The 19,166-nt window shown below is 35.1% G+C and overlaps 1 long non-coding RNA gene across 1 annotated transcript; it reads right to left on the bottom strand.

The window, feature by feature from the left end:
• Positions 1–3,406: 3,406 nt before the first annotated feature.
• LOC128822222 (uncharacterized) lies at positions 3,407–12,020 on the bottom strand. Its single transcript, XR_008441401.1, has 2 exons — positions 11,570–12,020; positions 3,407–4,266 (listed from the first exon to the last, which is right to left on the bottom strand). It is a non-coding gene; the product is annotated as an uncharacterized LOC128822222 (long non-coding RNA).
• Positions 12,021–19,166: the final 7,146 nt, after the last annotated feature.

Genomic DNA, 19,166 nt, shown 5'->3' with positions numbered 1-19,166 from the left:
CACACAACTTTTGCTTCAGAAAATTTAGGTCAAATAGCATTTCAGTTTTTTTTTCTAGCAGACTAAATTGGGTCATGTTCCTAGAAAAGTGGGTCATTTTTCCTTGTAAATAAACAGTTTCATGCCGGCATATCCTTAATTCAAAGGCTCTATTGTTTGTACTCAAAATTGCACAATTATTTTGCTTAGACAAGAGGCAGTGATTTTTTTTTTTAATATTTTTTTCCAAAGGGCAGTCTTTAGCCTAACCCAGTAAGACACATGATTTTTCTCAGTATATGACAGTGAAGAGTCTCTTTTCTGCTTTCCCATCAAAACACTGACTGGGGACAAAATTTTTAGCCAGTATTGATTGATTTGCTCCAGTGACTTCAGCAGAGCTGTTCTGGTTTACATCATATGGGAATCCATGCTAAAAAAGATCAGTGTCCAGTGCAAAAATAAAGAAAAGTTATTGCCAATTTTCTAACACACCTCAAAAGATTATTGTCACATCTGTTCAGGTGAGAATAAGGACCTTTATGAAAAGAAAATGGTGCAATTCCCTAGCTTGAACCTGTAAAGTTCAAGCCAGATGATCCAGTAGCTTAGTGAATTTACACAGGATGATGGTTCAGTTAAATGTTAAAGCAAGGGGAAAAAATAAGTCAACAATGATATAATCTTCCCTCCCTTCTTTTTTTTTTTTTAATTTAGGCTTATCAATGTTGTTATCATTTATGTCATCATGAATGAAAACATGCAGAACTGTCATACTGCTTAAATGAGTTTTCAAAGGATTACAAACTGATCTAATTTCAATAAATACAGACATATATTTCAAGTTCACATAAGTGAATATGATGTAAGGTCATTCTTATGCCAGCCACTCCCCACTCCTTTGTGTTCTGTTTCACAATTTTTTTCTGATGTTTAATGTCTACAGCAATTTCTTCTTCACTGTTGTTAATCTTTCATTGCATGTCTTACAGAAATTCAACGATTTAAACATTTTTCCTTTTTAAATTCCCAACTCTCTTGTTCTCAAAATGACATTGCATACATATGCCTAACAAACTCTACAATACCTACTATCTTTGTAAGTTTAATTCCTCTTCACTATTACTTCTTCACTATCAAAAAAGGAATGGTTATATTGCTGTGTCAAATTTCAGCAAGCATAGGTATAATAAGAATTTTGATAGAGCAAAAATTATTAAACAAGTAAGGGTTTTTTTATTATTGGAGTGATATTTGCTAATGTTTTTGGGAAATCTAGTCCCTTTTTATTGATATTGTTTACTTTTCTATATTCTGTACTATTCTATGTGCTTCAGGAAAGACTATATTTAAGGTGTATTGGCAACAGACATAAAAGTTATTCTTACTCTTTAGTCACAAATTTAATTGAGTTATAGTATATGATATAATTTCTGTACATGTAACACAGAGCTCCAGTCTGGTTTTCTATGGGTTTTGGAATCAAACATTTCAATAGAGACATACCAACACTTGTTGTTTTGAAAAATCCTCCCAATATGACCTATATTTTCCCAGGCTCGGAAGTACTCCAGAGATAACCCATCACATTTTCAAGAGATTTGAAATGTACACACAGATTTGACAGCATTTCTTGACATGCTAAGATTTTGCCATATTAATCTTGATATCAGCGGTTGTATGAATAATAAAGAAACTTCTATTGGCAGCAACATTTTCTAAATTAATTTGGAAAAAAACTTCCAGCAGATGCACTGTGTCTTTTCATCAATTTCAAATGTCTTAAGACATTTATTCAGTTATATAATGAAGACAATAACTAACACCAGTGAGCATCGCTTTATTCACATCAGTGAGTGAGCTTCTGAAATGCTTCTGAAAAAAACCCTAAAATTATTGCCAAAAGAAGATTGTAGAAGAATAGCAAAATACCAAGTCTAATATTAAAAAAGTAAATGAATCATTTTCATGTTGGTTTTATGATACTGACAATTTTATTCTAGTGATTTTACTTATAGATGAAAAGGTGACGTAATCATAAATAGCTTGTGAAGACAAATTGAAGGGGAATTGCTGTTCAGGAGAAGCACAATATAGCCTGTGCAGATCTGCATCATGCCTCAGATGATCACCCTCAAATAGAGACCAAGGCAGCAGCACTAGCACTATCAGGTGAGGTTCTTGAAAAGTGTTTTTCATGACACACATTTGTTTACTTTGAAAAACAGTTCCACAGTATAAAACAGATTTTGCAGTTTTTTCTTAATAAGATTGTACTGTCTCATATCATGATTAGATTGTGATGTGTACATCAAATGTGTGAGAATTAAGCAGACAAAAAACAGAGATCTCATTCCAAAAGGATACAAACCAGTATTTTTATTTGAAAAATGTCAACCAGCACCCAAATGAGACAAATAAAAAAACTAAATTCTGCACATTAAAAAGACAGAGAGGGAAGCTGAACAGCCATAATAGATAGCACTGAATTGTTTTCCAAACTTTGGGGTTTTTTGCATATATTAACTTAAATAACAACTAGTAAATTGAAAACACATTGGTATGCACATACCAGCTCTTTAACTAGATGCAATGAAACAGAGTGCATATAAATTAGAGGAGGGAGATGTAAAAGTAAAATCAAAATGAGAATCAAAAAAAATTGGTCAAAATTTTCTGCTGTGTTTGTTTGTTTTGGGGTGTGGAAATGTTTGTTTCTTTGTTTGTTTGTTTATGGGTGGTGGTGATTTTTCATGAAGAGAATTGTAAATTCTGACACTCTCTTCAGAATGCAAAGAGCTATAAATGAAAATAAAGGCATAGTCAGAGAAAAAAAGTTTAAAAATTACTTAATTAGAGATACTGACAAACATTTAAAAATAAGCTCTTGAAATTATTTTAAAATTGTGGATAATATGTAATAGGAAGTACCAGATATGGGATTACAAATGCAAAAAGAAAAATTATGACATTGTTCTCCCTTGTGCTTTCAAAACTGGAGCAAGCAGACCATAATCAAAGTAATTTCAAAATATGAGAAAAGCAAAAGGAAGTAAAAATAGAACTGTATTAAAAAAAAAAAAAAAAAAAAAAAAAAACAACAAAAACAAAAAAAAAAAACTTATCAACAAAGCAGGAGAAGTTACTGAAAAAGCAGACTGGGATGAAGCCAAGGTCATGGCACAAAAATTTCAAAAGTTTGCTAGTGTAAGAGACAAGAATACTGCTGGAAATATAAGAAAATAAAGGGCTAGTGTAGGAGAGACTGGTAACTATGCAACTAATTTTCCAATTCTGAAAGCACAGTGTCAATATGGTAATATTTGTGAGGTTTATATGCCTATCAACACAATACTGCCCAGTGTTGACCATGACCACTATTAACCAAAATCAAGTTATTTAAATAATACTAGATCTCTATTTAACATCCTGTCATGAAATTTATTTAAATAGTACTTTTAGTCAACAGTCTTGTGCTTTTACCCAACAGTGTGATCAATATAAGCATTATATCTAGCCTACAATTTCACCCACCACTTCAAAAGCTTCATAAATCATCAACTTTTATAACTTCTTGATTACCTCCTAATGTTCATACAAAACAAGGATAAAAACAAAAATCACCCTCTGATGAAAGCATGCTGAGCACTTGAAAAACTTTTATTAAATGATATCCAGTTAGCAACACCCTGTTGGGCCATCACTGTGTAGTGATGATTATGGAGTGCTCTTTCGCATAAACTGAATAAATCTCATAAATTGTTGATGGAGGTGCTTTAAAATATCATCTATTGACCAACTTTACCCCAGCAACAGAATAGAATTGATTTACTTTGCCTCTCTTCTAAGAAATTTTATCCATAGCCTGGGGCTTGGGGATTGTATAGCAAACAGATCAATCCCATGTACTTTCAAGGGCTGGAGAAAGCTGTTCATGTCTGGGTTTCCTTAAAGGTCTGCATCTTGCTAAACAATTTAGTGAGGCTTGCTCACAGTATGACAAAAAAGGTGGATGAGGGTAGCCCATCTTTAACATCAAAGAGAGTTCACACAGGCACAATTAAAGGTAATATTGTCAGGCTAATTTTTACAGTGAGGTTAGGTCTACAGGAGGCATGTAATTGAATTTCAGTTTCACTGGAGCCCCAACCCGCCTTGTCCCTTCCTTGTTCTGCCTTGGCTGGTCCAGGGAGTGTGAAAAGACAACAGGCCATGCTGCACATGGCCCACATGATCTCTATCCATCAGACAGGCTTCTTGAGCAGTACAGGTACATCAGATTGCAACCTGATAACAGGAAAAAAAAATACAGATCAGAAATGCCTTATGTTGCTGTTCCACCTCTACAAGGTTTGTATTATTGATTTCTTCCACAACACTTTCAGAACTTGTACAAAGTATGGGAAATATTTTTGTTTGTCCACAGTCTTCAGTGAATTCAAAATGCCTTCAGCACTTTAATGTACTTGCCTTTAGACCTTTAGAGAAAATTCTTTTTTCTACATTTTTGTCACTACTGGTGATGAAAAGCCAAATTACTCTAAAGTTTTTCACAATATTATGCCTCTCTCTTTCATACTTCTATGATGCTACTTTGCTAACATATTCTTGACCATACTGAAAAAAAAAACCATGACCAAACACTACTCAAAGTTCATTATGGTAAGATAACAAAACAAGATAAACTCAACTACACTAAAGAGTAGTATATCTCATCAAGATTGTCCTTGCAATAGCATGATATCTTGCTTTTGGGTGACATCTCAGGAATACAGAAGATCCTTTTAGACTCAAAATCTACCAAGGACCATTGGTTTCTTTAGGATTGCCAGTGCCTTTGAAATTACTGAATTAGTATAGGAGGTGTAAGATGGAAGTTATTTAATACCTTACTGAATTGTCTCATAAGCTCTGAGGCAGGCATGGAATTGTTTTGCTTATAACAAAATCCACAAAAGACCACTAGAAAATCCTCTATGTGAAACAGTTAGAAACACCTCATTAAATTCCCCCAAAAATGAGGTGCACATTGAAGCCTCTCATGGCTGTAAACTGCCCCAGAACATGGCATTGCCTATCAACTTGCATCTCCTGCCTCACCAAACTGTGACTCTCCTTTGGATCTGATCTTATCACAAAGTGTGGAAACAGACTTGAATTCAGCCTTCCAGGCCTGGGGACATGATTTTCATTATTGCCTTCAATTTTACTGCATGTATAAACCATTGACCCTACTTGAAGTCGCTACAGAGGTAATACAGCCTGGTACTATAAGGGGGTTCCTTTAATCAGATAACATTTTTAAAGAAAGTCGCATCTCCAGTATTATATTTTCTGATTCACTGTTTCTACACGTACATCCAAAGTGTTCCATTTAAGCAAAAGTATTCATATATGTCCTCCTATCAAGCAGTTTAACAGCCAGGAACTTAAAATCTTAATTAAAATGTACTCGAAAGGAAAACCAGCTCTATTTTTCCAGAGGTATTCTCAAAATGTAACCAAACTAACAATGAGTTTTAAATTTTCTGTACTTCTTGACCTACATCTGCTTCTCACCTGGGAATTAATCCCTGTCCTCCATAAATATGCACCAGATGGCTGAGGAGGGCCTTGGGAAGGCCTGAAAGGGCATTCTACAGAAGAGTTGTAGTGTCATACTCAGAAGGCTACTTTTGAGTAGTCTTTTGTGAAATTCTACTGACAGCCATTTATCATAGTACTACACATCCAGAGAAAAACAGGCAACGAGAGGAGGGCAGAAAGCATACTGTTCCAAGGTCATTTCTTCTGTCAAACAGACATCATGCTATTTGCCATGAAAATGCTGCATGTCCTTTCTTCCTCTCTTAGTAAAATTTATTTTTTAATTCCTTAAATGCCAGTCTAAGTTCTCAGTGTATCCACAGTACAGGAACAAGAAGATTCAAGTTTTCATCTTGTTAAAATGTAGACCAAAGCTGGCTAAGTATTTGTGGCTAGGTACAGATGTCAAACCCTGAAAAGATGGCATTTACCAAGGCAAAGTGTAATGGCTAAACTGTTTTTTACTCACATCATCTATTCTATGAAGAAAATTACCCAACCAAATAAACAAAGTGTCTTCTTTCCTACTATTAATAAACTAGTTTTAACCCAGCATAAATTCGAAGAGTTTTTAATAGGAAAAAAAAAAAAAAAAAAACCAGAAACTTCAGCACATTACTTAAAAAAAAAAAAAAAAAATAAACAAAACACCAAACCCTACAACCAGATTTAAAATTTCGCAATAGCTTCTGAAAAAAAATATTTTTCTTTTAATTATTTCAATAGGAGTCAAGTTCTTTAGAAAATATATTATAATATTGCTTGTTTATAGCATGCATCTAATTAACAAAACCAGAAATTATATTTTGTCTGATTACATTTGTTTTAATACCTGCACATTGCATGTAATACTTAAGTCATTTTCTCTCTTCTTTGTACCAGGTGGATCAACCATAAGGACATTTTTTCAAGGCTATTCAAAGATTTTTGAACACATATAAAAACAGGTAACAAGGTATCCAAGTACCTCCTACACACTCCTTTATAAAATACTTCGCTCTTCAACTGAAGGAGAAGGGGAGGACTGGTGTGACAATGAAAAATTGAAAAACCAATAAAAGTTATCTCGGATGATGCTGTTTCATATGTGAGAGGAACATGGGTCATATTATGTGCAGATAAAGTTTTGAATGCTTTAAGCACAGGCCATGAACATTCATATCTGAATGCTCCTCAATGCTCAGAAACTTTTGAATTGGTCCATTTTCTTTTAGTGCCTTCATAGGCACTATATAGGACCACAATAGGACAGATAGGAGGACATCTCTACATGCTCAAACCTTTCAGAAATAAGCTTAGAGGCAGAACAATTAGTCGTCCATTTATCCATATACTAACATTTAACTGGGATTTTCTTGACCTTAATGTTTTCTTAACATAAGCTCCATTTCCCAAAATTATTCAGTCACTAATTTTATCACATAAGCTGTGTTCTTTCCAACTTGCAGATGGTGACCTGTAAATGCAGCAAGAAGCATTTTGATCTCTTGCTTATTCTTACAGCCTTGTAAGAGTACTAAAGGGAACCCATTATCTGAAAAAGTGGCAGATCAGTGCAGAACTGACAAAGAATCACTGAAATTTCTATCAGAGAAATGTGATGCTTATTTGCAAGAAATTATTTTAATGTACACGTGATCTTTGCTTCCTGGATCAATACTGGGAATAAGGCTGACTAAAATTCTCTAAACATCCCAGAAATTCTCTCCAGTTTAGTTAATTGCAGAGAATTTGCTCAGGAAAAAACAAAATATATTCTCTAAGTCTCTGTCTGGCACAGCACAAGAGTAAGGAAGAAAAACCAAAGAACAAAATGAGAGCTTTAAGGGTCAACACTCCCATCTTGTGGCAGCTGAAGAAAATGCATATATCTAAGTAAAAATTGAAAAATAGTTTCATGTAGATAGTTTATAAATATTAATTTACTTGAAAAAACATTTTTCTGGTATGTTGTAATCAAATTTGTATCTTAGAATTACCAGCGTTATACTCAGAGAAGGAAGGATGTGGAAATTTTTTTATTCAGCCACAAGAAGTTAATAACTGTAGCAAATTCCTAACTGCAGGAAGTCAAAAGCATGAAATCCACTTTTGTGACATCTGGATTCAAAATATCCTGAATGAAGGCAGGGATACGATGGAAGTCCATAGGCTAGTGGGCAGTAGTGCTAGAATTTAAGGATGCATGATGGAGGAGAAACAAGCACATAATTCACAACTTCTGGATGCAATACATACAATTCTTCCGTCTGTAACTCTACAAACTTCAGAAGAAGGCACAAGTCTCACTTTTTCTGGGTCTTCCAAAAGACTTTTCTTCTTGATTTATTAGTTATCTACATAAAGCTGAAATAAAGAGCATGTGGCTGATACGCCTCATTAGAGGTCCTATATGGTTCTTGTGTTAGGTACCTGTTTCCTTAGACAAATCACTGCTGAATAAACTTGTTTCCTCTATCATTTCCCTGCATCCAAACAAATTCTAAGATAGTATGCATCCTGATCCTTGATTAGAATCTCAAAGTAAACTTAATTTATGATGTGTGCTAATGCCAACAACAACATGAAAGTACTCCTGTGCTGTTTGGAAGACACTGATGCTGAGACATTTGCTTTAATATTTGGCCATAAGCAATTCCTGGAAAACACCAAACATGCAGTTTCAGAAAATAAAGTTCTCAGTGGAAACTCATCCAGAAATGGGGATGTAAAGTTGAAAAAGATGACAGTTACAGAGATTATGAGTCAGATATTATCACCTTAATAATAATCAAATATGCAAGAAAAAGCTTTCCCAAGAAGCTTGAACACCTCTTAAATATTCTGATTCACATAAAAAACCCTAAATATATAGACTGAGATGATTTAAGGAATGTTAAAGCTCAGACTCATAAAACCTGTGGATTTTTCTCACCTTTTAGATCCATGTCACTGAAATGAGACCAAGGCCCAGCCTACTGAACTAGAAATGGGATTTCAAGGAATTACTTTATCCATGCATGTAGCAAGGGGCTATGTCTTACAAAAGTAGAAAGGAAAAAACATAGAGAACCCTCCTGCAGGTCACTAGTGTTTTACACAGGTGAAATTGACCTTGAGAGCAAGCTGATTGATTAACAGACTTAACATTTCAAAGCAGAAGATGCACAAAGTTTATTTCAAAGACAACCAGTCAGAAGGACTCTGTTCACTAGCAAGCCTGCTGGCAAAATGTCTCAACAGAAGTTCTCACCTGAGGTTCTTAACACAGGAATTGCTACTCCTCAGATGAATGCAGTTCTCTGCAAGTTTTCTCATAAACCAGACCTCCAAAGCAGGGTTAAATTATGAGGGAGCACAAGACTGAAGTCAGAGCCTGTCAGCCTCAGGTGAATGAATGCTGTGATTATGGTATAGAGACTGAAAATGGAGATAACACACAAGAAGAGCAGCAACATCTTCCACTCTGCGCTACCCTGTAAGTACACAGGTCAAAATACCTGGAAGTGATTCGCAGCTTAGATTAGTGCTTCAATTTGGGGTTTTTGCTTTAATTTGAGGGGAAAAAATAAAGTGGATTCTCCCTTTGAGGAAGAAGTTGTTCAGTGCTTACTAAAATGTGCCTCATAACAATTAAGCTGTGAATGAGGAATGTTCATCATAGTCACAAGTGAGTGAGGAGTGTACCTTTGCACTATGAAAATGAAACATATTTTGGGCTGTGTTAACAGCAGTGTGACCAAAAAACATGCAAATTATTACACTGTAGTACTAGAAATGTGTAATGCCGTATGTGGAATAGTGGGTTTAGTTTTATACAGCTAACCTTTAACGGCTTCAGACTGAAAGGGAGTTGGTTTATATATTAGGAAAAAATATGTTTACTGTGAGGGTGGTGATGCAGTGGAACAGAGAAATTGTGTCTGCCCCATCTCTGGAAGGTTTTAAGGCCAGGTGGGATGGGGCTTTGAGCAACCAAGCCTATGCCCCAGGCACACAACAGGGAGGTTGGAACTAGATGCTCTTTAAGGCCCCTTCCAACCCAAACCATTCTCTGACTATGGTTTTTAAAAAGTGATAGTGATAAACCTGAGAGAATCTAGAAGAGGACAAGCCACTACCTGCTGTTAAGAGTATCTGAGGGAACTCTGCATGCATGTCTGAATAAGAGGGGACCTGATTGCGGATTCCCCTTCTGGAAGGTGCATTCTAGCTTTCTCATCAGAGAGATGCATAAGGGGAAAAGATAAGGGTCAAGAGGCTCAACAGAGGAAATTGTAATTAAATATTTTTAAAAATGGTTCCCCCTGGTAGTGCCGAAGGACTGGAAGAGATTGCTTGCAGACAGTGTGGAATTTCCTTTCTTAGGGATTGTAAAACACAGCTGGACATTGAATCATACACTGAGGTTTGATGTGAGTTGTGCCCCAAGAGGCCGCAGTAGAACACTCACAGAGGTCCCTTTCACCCAAATTTTTCTACAACTGCATATTTTAAGAGCTGAGGCACAGTGTGGTGAGAAATGTTGGAAAAAGGATAGAACTTAAAGTCATACCAGGGAAATTTGGCTACAATACAGGTACAGCATCCTCAAATGCAATTTGCACAGCGGCCAGCCTGGTCTGGTCATATGTAAGATCAGCAGAAATAATATCAACTGTATCACAACCCAACATGGTAACATTAGTCCAATGTGATAGATGTAAATGATAAACTGTAGCTAATCATTTACTCACTGACTACAGGTTAAGAATTAAACCTTTACAATTAAAGTGGTTTTATGGTAAAGAGAGTCAGTGAAGCTTTGCTTCAGAATAAGTTGTATTTATTTTTTCACTTGTATAATTCAACACACAAGTTTCCTATCCTCACCAGGAAAAGAATCAACAGTGTTGTGGCCAGCTGCCAGATGAAATGTGTAGAAATTGAGTTTGTTGTGGGGACAAAATACTTGGGTTCCACTCCCTCACTCAGTTGTTGTATGTGTAAAATCCATAGAAACATTCTTCTTGTTAAGATTTTCTTCAGCTTCTAAATATGGTTGAAATTGGGTAGTAATTTCAAACCCTAAGGTGTATGGCCTATAGAGTAAGAAGTCTGAAATGAATGCACCCTTTGCATCAAACTATAATTACAATCAAAACCTCTCCATGTGTAAAACTTCTGTTCTAAATTGACTTTAGCTTACACTGATGAATATTAAAAAAAAAAATCAAAGAGAATTCTTCAATCACGAGTCAGTCACAAAGATCGTGTAATAAATAAGCACAGTTTTCATGGCAGACTACATGAGTAATTAAAATAATGGGACATAAAAAGAAAATAGCTTTCACTTAGCCATGTAAAGATGATTCTATGTATGAAGAAACAGCTGAATGCAATTGCTGTTCATCTGCTTAAAACATGATACATGAGAAAGTCTGGATGAGAGCGTTTGCTAGTCTTTCTTTCATGATGGCAAAATTTTAATCTATTATTTGAGATATGTATCCAAAGAAAAGCCACTTAAGTTTGCTCTTTTGGCATACATAACTTTCATATCTAATTCACACACTTAAACTTCATCATATTTTTATCCAATGCTATCTTCACAAAAGTAGTATTCCGTCTCCCTCCTAAGGAAGTCTTGCTCTAGGCTGGACAAATTTAAAATGCTGTCAAAAAACAGTGAGACTCATAAATATCTGTACTAACATATCAGTCTGAATGGGATTAACATATATACTTAGCACTTTTAAATCAAAGCCACACAGCAGTCATGTTTTAAGAAAAACATTTGTTTTAAAAGTTTGGAAAAAGCAGTTTGGGATTCGTGGATTCACGGATTTGCTTTGTTATCATTCCAGATTATTTCTGTGTCCTGGTTCAGGGCAAATTTGGGAGAGAACCCCCAAAGGGGTTCCTCTAGGAAGTAGATTCAATCGGCTCTTCCCTTTAACTGGTTTGGGAAAAATACCTCCTTGGAGAAAAATGGGAAAAACCGTTTATTAAACAGGAAAACCTAAACAATATTATACAGGAAAACCTCTTGCCGCTCCAAAAGAGAGACAAATTCCCCTGCCCGGGCTGCAGCTCGGCTCACTCAGCCTCTCTTCAGTCCCTCCGGCGCTGGAAACGCCGCGGCCCAGGCCCGGCCCGCTGGGCCTCAGCTGCGAGCTGCCGCTGCTCCTCTGGGGTTCAGCCCAGAGCGGGCTTGAGCAGGTCCAAAGAAAAGGAAAAAAACAGCCCAGAGAACTTCTTCACCTCAGCTGGCTAAAACTGAAAGCAAAGGAGAGCTCTGTCTCGCTGTCTGTCCGTCCGCAGACAACACAGTCCAGGAGCAGGAATGTGGAGGAGTGAGTCCCGTTTCTGAAAACAACGTGAGCGCTTCTTCTCCCCCCCGCCCCTGCACCCCTGGAACAAGTCTTAAAGGTGCAAAACTTATTATTCAGCACAAACAGAACAGACGACTGGGGATACAAGCATCATATAGTCAACCCAGGATATTCTGTTACCCTGACATTATGAGTAAAGTCATACTAAATAATGTACATGTCCCTCATTTCTAAGATTCCTTTTCTACCTTACAGAGCTATCTTGCCACCAAAAGTATGCAGTGAGATGTATTGTGAATGAGGTTCCACAGTAATGTAAAATCTATACTGTGAGTTTCCTACAATAAGATGAAACTATAATTTGTATGCCAGTCAAATATCTCCTATGTATAAAGACATTTTAAAAATGTTTACAAATATATTATTGTACAAATATGATGTTTAGTGTCTCCCCACAATTGTGTGTCTTCTGTTTTACATGGCGGTGTCCTATACTGAAATGCCTTATTTGTAACATGAATGTAACTTTCTTCCTTTTCTATCAGAAGCTTCCACAGATGAAAATGCTTTCTGAAATGACATCTGCTGCATAATGTTTCTTTATTTTCTTGATATATGATACTGATCTATACTTACGTCTGTTAGATGTTCTTTTGCTGATAGAGAATTAGACTTTGCCCTTCAGTTTCAAAAGCAAAAGCTTTTTTAAATGTTTAAAGTACAAAATAGTACTAAAATTAGTATTTAGGGCCTCTAATGGAATTTTGAATCAATAACTCAAAAATTGAGGTTTTTCTCTGCTCTTGTGTTAAACAGCTCTCTCTATCCAGTAGAATGCTAGATATCTCTAAATATAATTAAAATCTCTTGCAGGAGAACAATATTGAGAAGTTTTGCTAATAGATTTCTACATAAAATACAAGATGAAGACAGTTCATCTAGCAAATCTGATTCAATGTAATGTAATTTTAAGATCATGATGGAAAGACTGTTCTGCATATATGTAATATCATAAGCAACAATGATTCATTGCAGTAATTTATTATCATCACCAATATTACCACAAATAAATGATTGCTGTAGAATGTGGCTTGAAAGGTGATGCAATTAGGATGCTATTCAGTCACTACTTTACACTATTTTACAAACTAATGAAATTACTAAAACAGTTCCTGCTACGAATAGCTACAAATACCAGGACAGATCTGAAGCTGGTTTCAATGAGAGTAGATGTTTGGAGGTCATCTGAAGATACAGTAACGCATCGAGTTATATAAAGTATTTTTCAAAATACCTAGAGCAGAATGGGACCCTGGATGTTCGAATAGTCTTACTGTTATTATTATGGTTATGAGGCTCATCTCACTCTCTCTACACTATTTAAGTATTATGTCAGCAATGCTTCAATGTTAGCACAGCTACAATCAGGCACCACAAATGGGGTATTCTGAACACTTAAGAATTTAAATAAAATTTGCATAATCTTCAGAATTAGGTAATTAGAAATGTCTAGAGATTCAAAATCTTGACATAGCAGTTTTTTTAATGCGCAATTTAAACTCATTCCCTATTTACTACCAGAAAAATATTTATCTGGGCATAGGATGGACATCACACTAAAAAACCCTCAGAAAAGGGGAGAACAGACCAATGGATGAGTTCAGCTTTCCAAAAATCACGTTTTTCTTATGTCTAAAATAGCACATAAAGAACTTCCCAGAAGTACCTTGAAGTTCCCTATGGATCAATTATTCACACAGACTGGAAAAATGCTTTATACTGTGTATTGTCCTCTACTGATAAAGAAATATGACACACATGATAACTGCAAGTGCCTAGTAGATTATTCTTCTGAAATAAAAGCTTTTTTTTTTATTTCAAGAAGAGTAAAAAATATTTAAAAGTAGGATAGGTATAAAGAGTTTTAAAAGGGTATCTAAGGTGGGATCTCTGCAACACTCAGGTACATAAAGTTCTGATCCTGAAATAATAGAGTTCTTTCTTATTTAAATATTACGGTTGTCACAGATCGAAATTCTCCAGGATTATGTATCACATTTTCCATTGACCTTGGCCTGCTCTCATCAATTTTGAAATATGTGCAGCCAAAAGAACTGCTGCAGTGCAAATTTCCCCTCCATGCTCTGTTTCTATGCTATGTGAGATTGAAGAAGGGTAAGGAAAAGGAAGAATTTACCATGTCTGACACTCAGTCTTTAGCAGAAGATATAGCTCCTGTTCTGGGGAGATGTCTAAAATCAAGTACAGTATTCCGGATGCAGTTTAGCAAATGATATGAGTATCATTTTCATGGAGAATTTTATAAATCAAAATACTGAACACATGTTATTTCAAGCTACAGCCACAAGGAAGCAGAATAACTTTAATTTGAGTCACTTTTATGATGCAATGTTTGTCCAAACAGATAAGAAAAGCATATATTAAAAAAAAGAAACCACCACACATAGCTCTGTCCTCCCACTCTTATAAAACAACCCCCAGACATTCCTTGATGACATTTATGGTAGCATTCAGCTGTGCCTTAAAGTTCAATGAAAGGAAAACTAGGGTAATGTGTAACACAATCTCATTAAAGATAAAAACTTAAAATTTATTTCACAACCCAGGAACTACAGTTATTCTCACTTTAAACTCTTAGGAGAGAAACAAAGATTTTGGAGTTGAATATCACTATCAAACAATTTTGTTGCAGAGTTCTAAGGGTTGACAGCTACCCTACTGTCTGTGCTTATGCAACATATTGCAGAGTGAAAAAATACTTTCATTTCAATTATTTTTTTCTCCATTTTAGTTTATGGGTTACCTTATGTTGCCACCGCACTTCAAGAGTAGGTTTCCTCAAGGGTTTAAGCTCTGAGGCAATTCAGATCTTCAGTATTTAGAGACAGATTTTAGCCCCCATAGAGAATATTTTAAAATCCTTCACCTTCATGGACAGAAGACAGTTCTTCAACATATTAAAATAATGACATTTAATAGAGGATTCCAAACGCTTAGCTTACAAACTTATTAAACATTTTTTTTCCATATTTTACTAATTTCTTGGCATCTTCCCCAGTTCCCATGACCTGGAGTGAACAGGCCATTAGTTTCGTTGTGTTATCAATCTCCACAGGGTCTCATGAACCTCTCACCCTACAGGAAGGAAAAATTGCTGAGATTTTTTTACTGATTATTTCTCATGTGCAGTCTTTGGTCATAGTCAAATGGGCCAATCCAACCTAATCCTTGTAGTGATGATGTATTGCATGTATTACACATAGGATAAGAATCCTTCCATATTATTTGGGCATGATGGCAAGCAGAGAGCATTGGGAGTAGATGGGCAACAGGATATAATTAAAGAACTCATGTGAGATTTAACTCTGAGGAAAGTAACAGGGAATAAAATTTAATTATTTATTAATTGTCAAATACTAATTATTCCTGGAATAATTAGCATCTGGAGATAATTTAAAACTATATATTGTTGTTTCTTTGTGTGATTTCCCATGGATATATGTACCAATTTTGATCCACTGCTTACATGGAGGATGATATTAAGCACTTTTGTCTCAGGTAGGGAGGGGGACATTCAGGGCTGGGAATACCTTAAGACAAATTCAAAAATCTTAATACATGGCAATGTCATTAATATGCCAAAAAAACATGAAAACGCTGCTCTTTTTCAATTATAATTAGAGTAAACTTAAATTAATACCTGAACTTAAATTTAGGTATTTTTTAAATGTTTGCAGCCTACTCTGTGTTGCTGAGTCACGACTGTGCCATGCTTCACAAAACTTACAGAAAGAGTTGGAAAGTTTTGTTTAGTCAATCACTTTACTTATGTTATCACTTCTTTACGGAAAATCATTTTGGTTTTATCAAAGCTGACCACAAAAATAGAGGAGAAAGGTAGAAAACCTCCTTTTAATGACTGGTTGGCAGAGAAGAGAGATAAAGTGGTGAAGGATTATACTAACCAGTCTAGGAAACAGGGAAATAACTGCTGATTAAATGCAGATGCTGAATAAAAAGTCACAGCTAATCATACCCACTGAATACAGCTTTACAAAAGAAAAGAGTAAAGACATGACCTTCACTCACTCATCATTTACTTTACTGCCACATGATTCCTCATGCATAAGTACGACAGCAAAATTACTTCAGTATTCCACAAATGTTTCTATACATAAACAGGGTATTACAAGGACAAAATAAAATTGCCTATTTATAAGAGGAGAATAAATCACAAATAGAGGAATTAAGGTCATGAAACAGCAGAACTCTGATAGATATTAGACATTAATAATTGAAAAGAGAATAAAAGAAATCAATTTAAACATGCAGAATGCAGAATAAGCATTAAAATAAAATGTATAGTAAAAGAGATCAACTTAATACTAAAGTACACAGTTAAATATAAAGTTTGAGGTAATGTGGCCTGATTGTAATAGAGTCTGTATTTACTTTATGATTATTAAAAGGCTGATCCAAGACCAATCAAGATCAAATCAAAGTTCTTATTGATTTCAAGATGTTTGGACCAGGTTTCAGAAAATAATTAAAATCAGTATACATTTTCTTGTAAGTTTCAAATATTAAAACTGAATTTTTCAGTGCTTCAGAAAAAAAAAAAAACAGGTAAAAGACACATGAGCTTTTCTAGAATTTGTTCTTGCATATACCAGATGAACCAAATTAATGGGTCCTTTGAAATGCTCATAAATCAATGGGCTCTCACTCCATAATGCATGGCACTGTTTTTCATACCAAGACAGAAAAGTTGCTAAAGGGTTTATGGGTTGCTATCAGAAAGGCATCCAAAATGATATATCACTGGCCACATGTTTTCTGTTTGGAAAACCTTCCGTGTGTTGTTCATGGAGCTGGCAGGGAATATTTGGAATAAATTTAGAGATAGACAGAAAATGGGTAGATTAATAGATAGATAGATAGATATCTTACTGCCAAATATATTTGGAATGCAGTCCCGCAATTTAATCTCTATGGGTATATCCTTCTGTCTGCACTGATTTTTACTGTAAAGGAACTTACCCATATGTATTTCTGTTTTGGCTGGAAAAAAGTTTTTCTTTAAAATAAGCTTTCATAATGCCACCAAAATTCTCTAATGCTTCTATTTTAAATGTCCCAGTAAAGATATCTGGTATTCAGAGGAGTCTGATTGCTCACTCTGGACAATTGAAGCCACTGCAAAGCATAGAGATTGCTATATGAAAATCTTCTAAGCACCTTCAGTTTAAACGTTCCTAGTAGTTCAATTATTGTTCATGTGGAGACACACAGTGATACAATGACATCAGTATTTTTAAATGGAATATTAATTTTTAAAAAATGAGACACTATACATATTTGTGTTGTACATTTATTTTTCAGCTATGGAATATATATATATATATGTATATTTATATATGTGTATATGTGTATATATATATATATATATATAAAACGGTACATGAAAATTATTTATTGTATTAGTAAATATTAAACTTCAATTCTTAAAATATAGGAACATTATCTGCTGTATAACAGCAAAAGTATGTTGAGCCCACAGTCTGGTGTCCAGGCAAATACCTGAGTATAGGTAAGAGCATGAAAAGGATATATATTGTCCCTCCTTAAAACCTGAGAGTCTTTTCAGCTCTTCATGAGATGGAAGTGGTTTCTATACAGTTTGTAATCTTCAATGACTTTCCATTCCATCAATTTTTCCATTTTCCTCTTGAATCCATGTAGATTTTTTATTATTCACAATATCCTTTGGCAGGGAGTTGCTCTTATCAGATATTGCATGAAGAATTCTCTCATTAACTTGTTTGAAACTGAGTCCAATTGGTTTCCATTTATTTTCTCTCTCTCCTTCCACTGCCCACCCTATATTCTGCAGTTTTATCTACATCATCATCATCATCTACAGTCTACAGCATTATTAAAACTGAAATAACAATATATAAGATCTATGCAGCACAACATCTTATTTTACCTCAGCTCTTAAGGACTAGTTGCTCTCATATTTTGAAGGTAGAAATCAAGATAGCTTAACACTATGCCAGTGTACATATCTGAACATTCTAACTACCCCTAAAACTGGCTGCTTCCTAATCTATTTATATATACCATTTTGTATAATATCTGTTAAAATGAAATGGAATATCCCCTTTGTCAGGAAAACTTCTGATTCCTTTACACTTATTTCAACAGAAATACAAATGAAAATACTATATGAGAAATCATTCTGCAAAAGCATAGCAATTCAGTGAATGATGATCTTACTCCTCCACCTTAATAATTTATAGGAACAGCACTGTATGAAACAGAAGCTTGAGAGAAAATAATTTGTGTGATGAAGTGGAGAGATTTCCAAACCCAGAACTACAGTCTGATAGCCACTGAAGAAGTTGGATCCTGCCAACAGTAAGAAACTAAGCCAAATGCTTTATTCTTCAATCTGATACTTCAGCCAAAAATCTATGATCATTTGGTTTGTTTCCCCCAAACTTAATGTTTCTATTTGCATCAAGATTTTTACATCATTTTTGCATAGGAAATAAATGTTCTGAGGACATTTCAGTCCAAAATATGTTTGTTTAGCGTATAATTTTCCTAATGTCTTGAAATATTCTCCATTGTTTTTCAGGCCAACAAAACAGGGAGACATTTTCTATTCCAGAAAATAGCATTAACAGTGTAAGTGGGGAAAGGATAGCATTATACACAAGGAGTGAAGGAAGTGGGGACGGGGAAAGCACAGAAGGAAATAGCTTGCCATACTGTGACAGTAAAATGCTCTTCCCTGTTTGACCATATTAAAATTGCTTACCTATGCCAACAGAAATCTACTTTGACTAGTACCTGGCTAAGCAATACTTTCAATAACACCAAGACTGGATGTGAGGCTAGTTTTATTTTTGGCTTATTTTACTTTGTATGGTTTTATTTCCATTTTACAAAATCCATAGATTTTGCCTAGGCTATCTAAACCAAGTTGCCTTCTTCTAGCACATCTAGCTAAAAAATGTGTTGGTCTGATAGCATAGTAAGAAACTGAAACTGCTTGATCTGGCAGTGATGGAAAATTAATTTAAAAAGCAGCAAAGATGTATTAGTCTGCTAGAGAGATCAACAGCTACCTTCTCACACATAGCCTCTTCCAGCTTCTATTTGGAGCCAATGGGAAACTCAAATTGCGTCAGCTGCAGAGAGATAAATTTTTCTGTCAAGTAAATCATCAGCATTTGAATTTGTGCCTAAATATGGACTTCATGATTAGAAGGTCTCTGA

This window comes from Vidua macroura, chromosome Z (genome assembly GCF_024509145.1).
Source record: "Vidua macroura isolate BioBank_ID:100142 chromosome Z, ASM2450914v1, whole genome shotgun sequence".
In the NCBI taxonomy this organism is placed as follows: Eukaryota; Metazoa; Chordata; class Aves; order Passeriformes; family Viduidae; genus Vidua; species Vidua macroura.
This window is presented reverse-complemented; position numbering and strand designations above follow the sequence as displayed.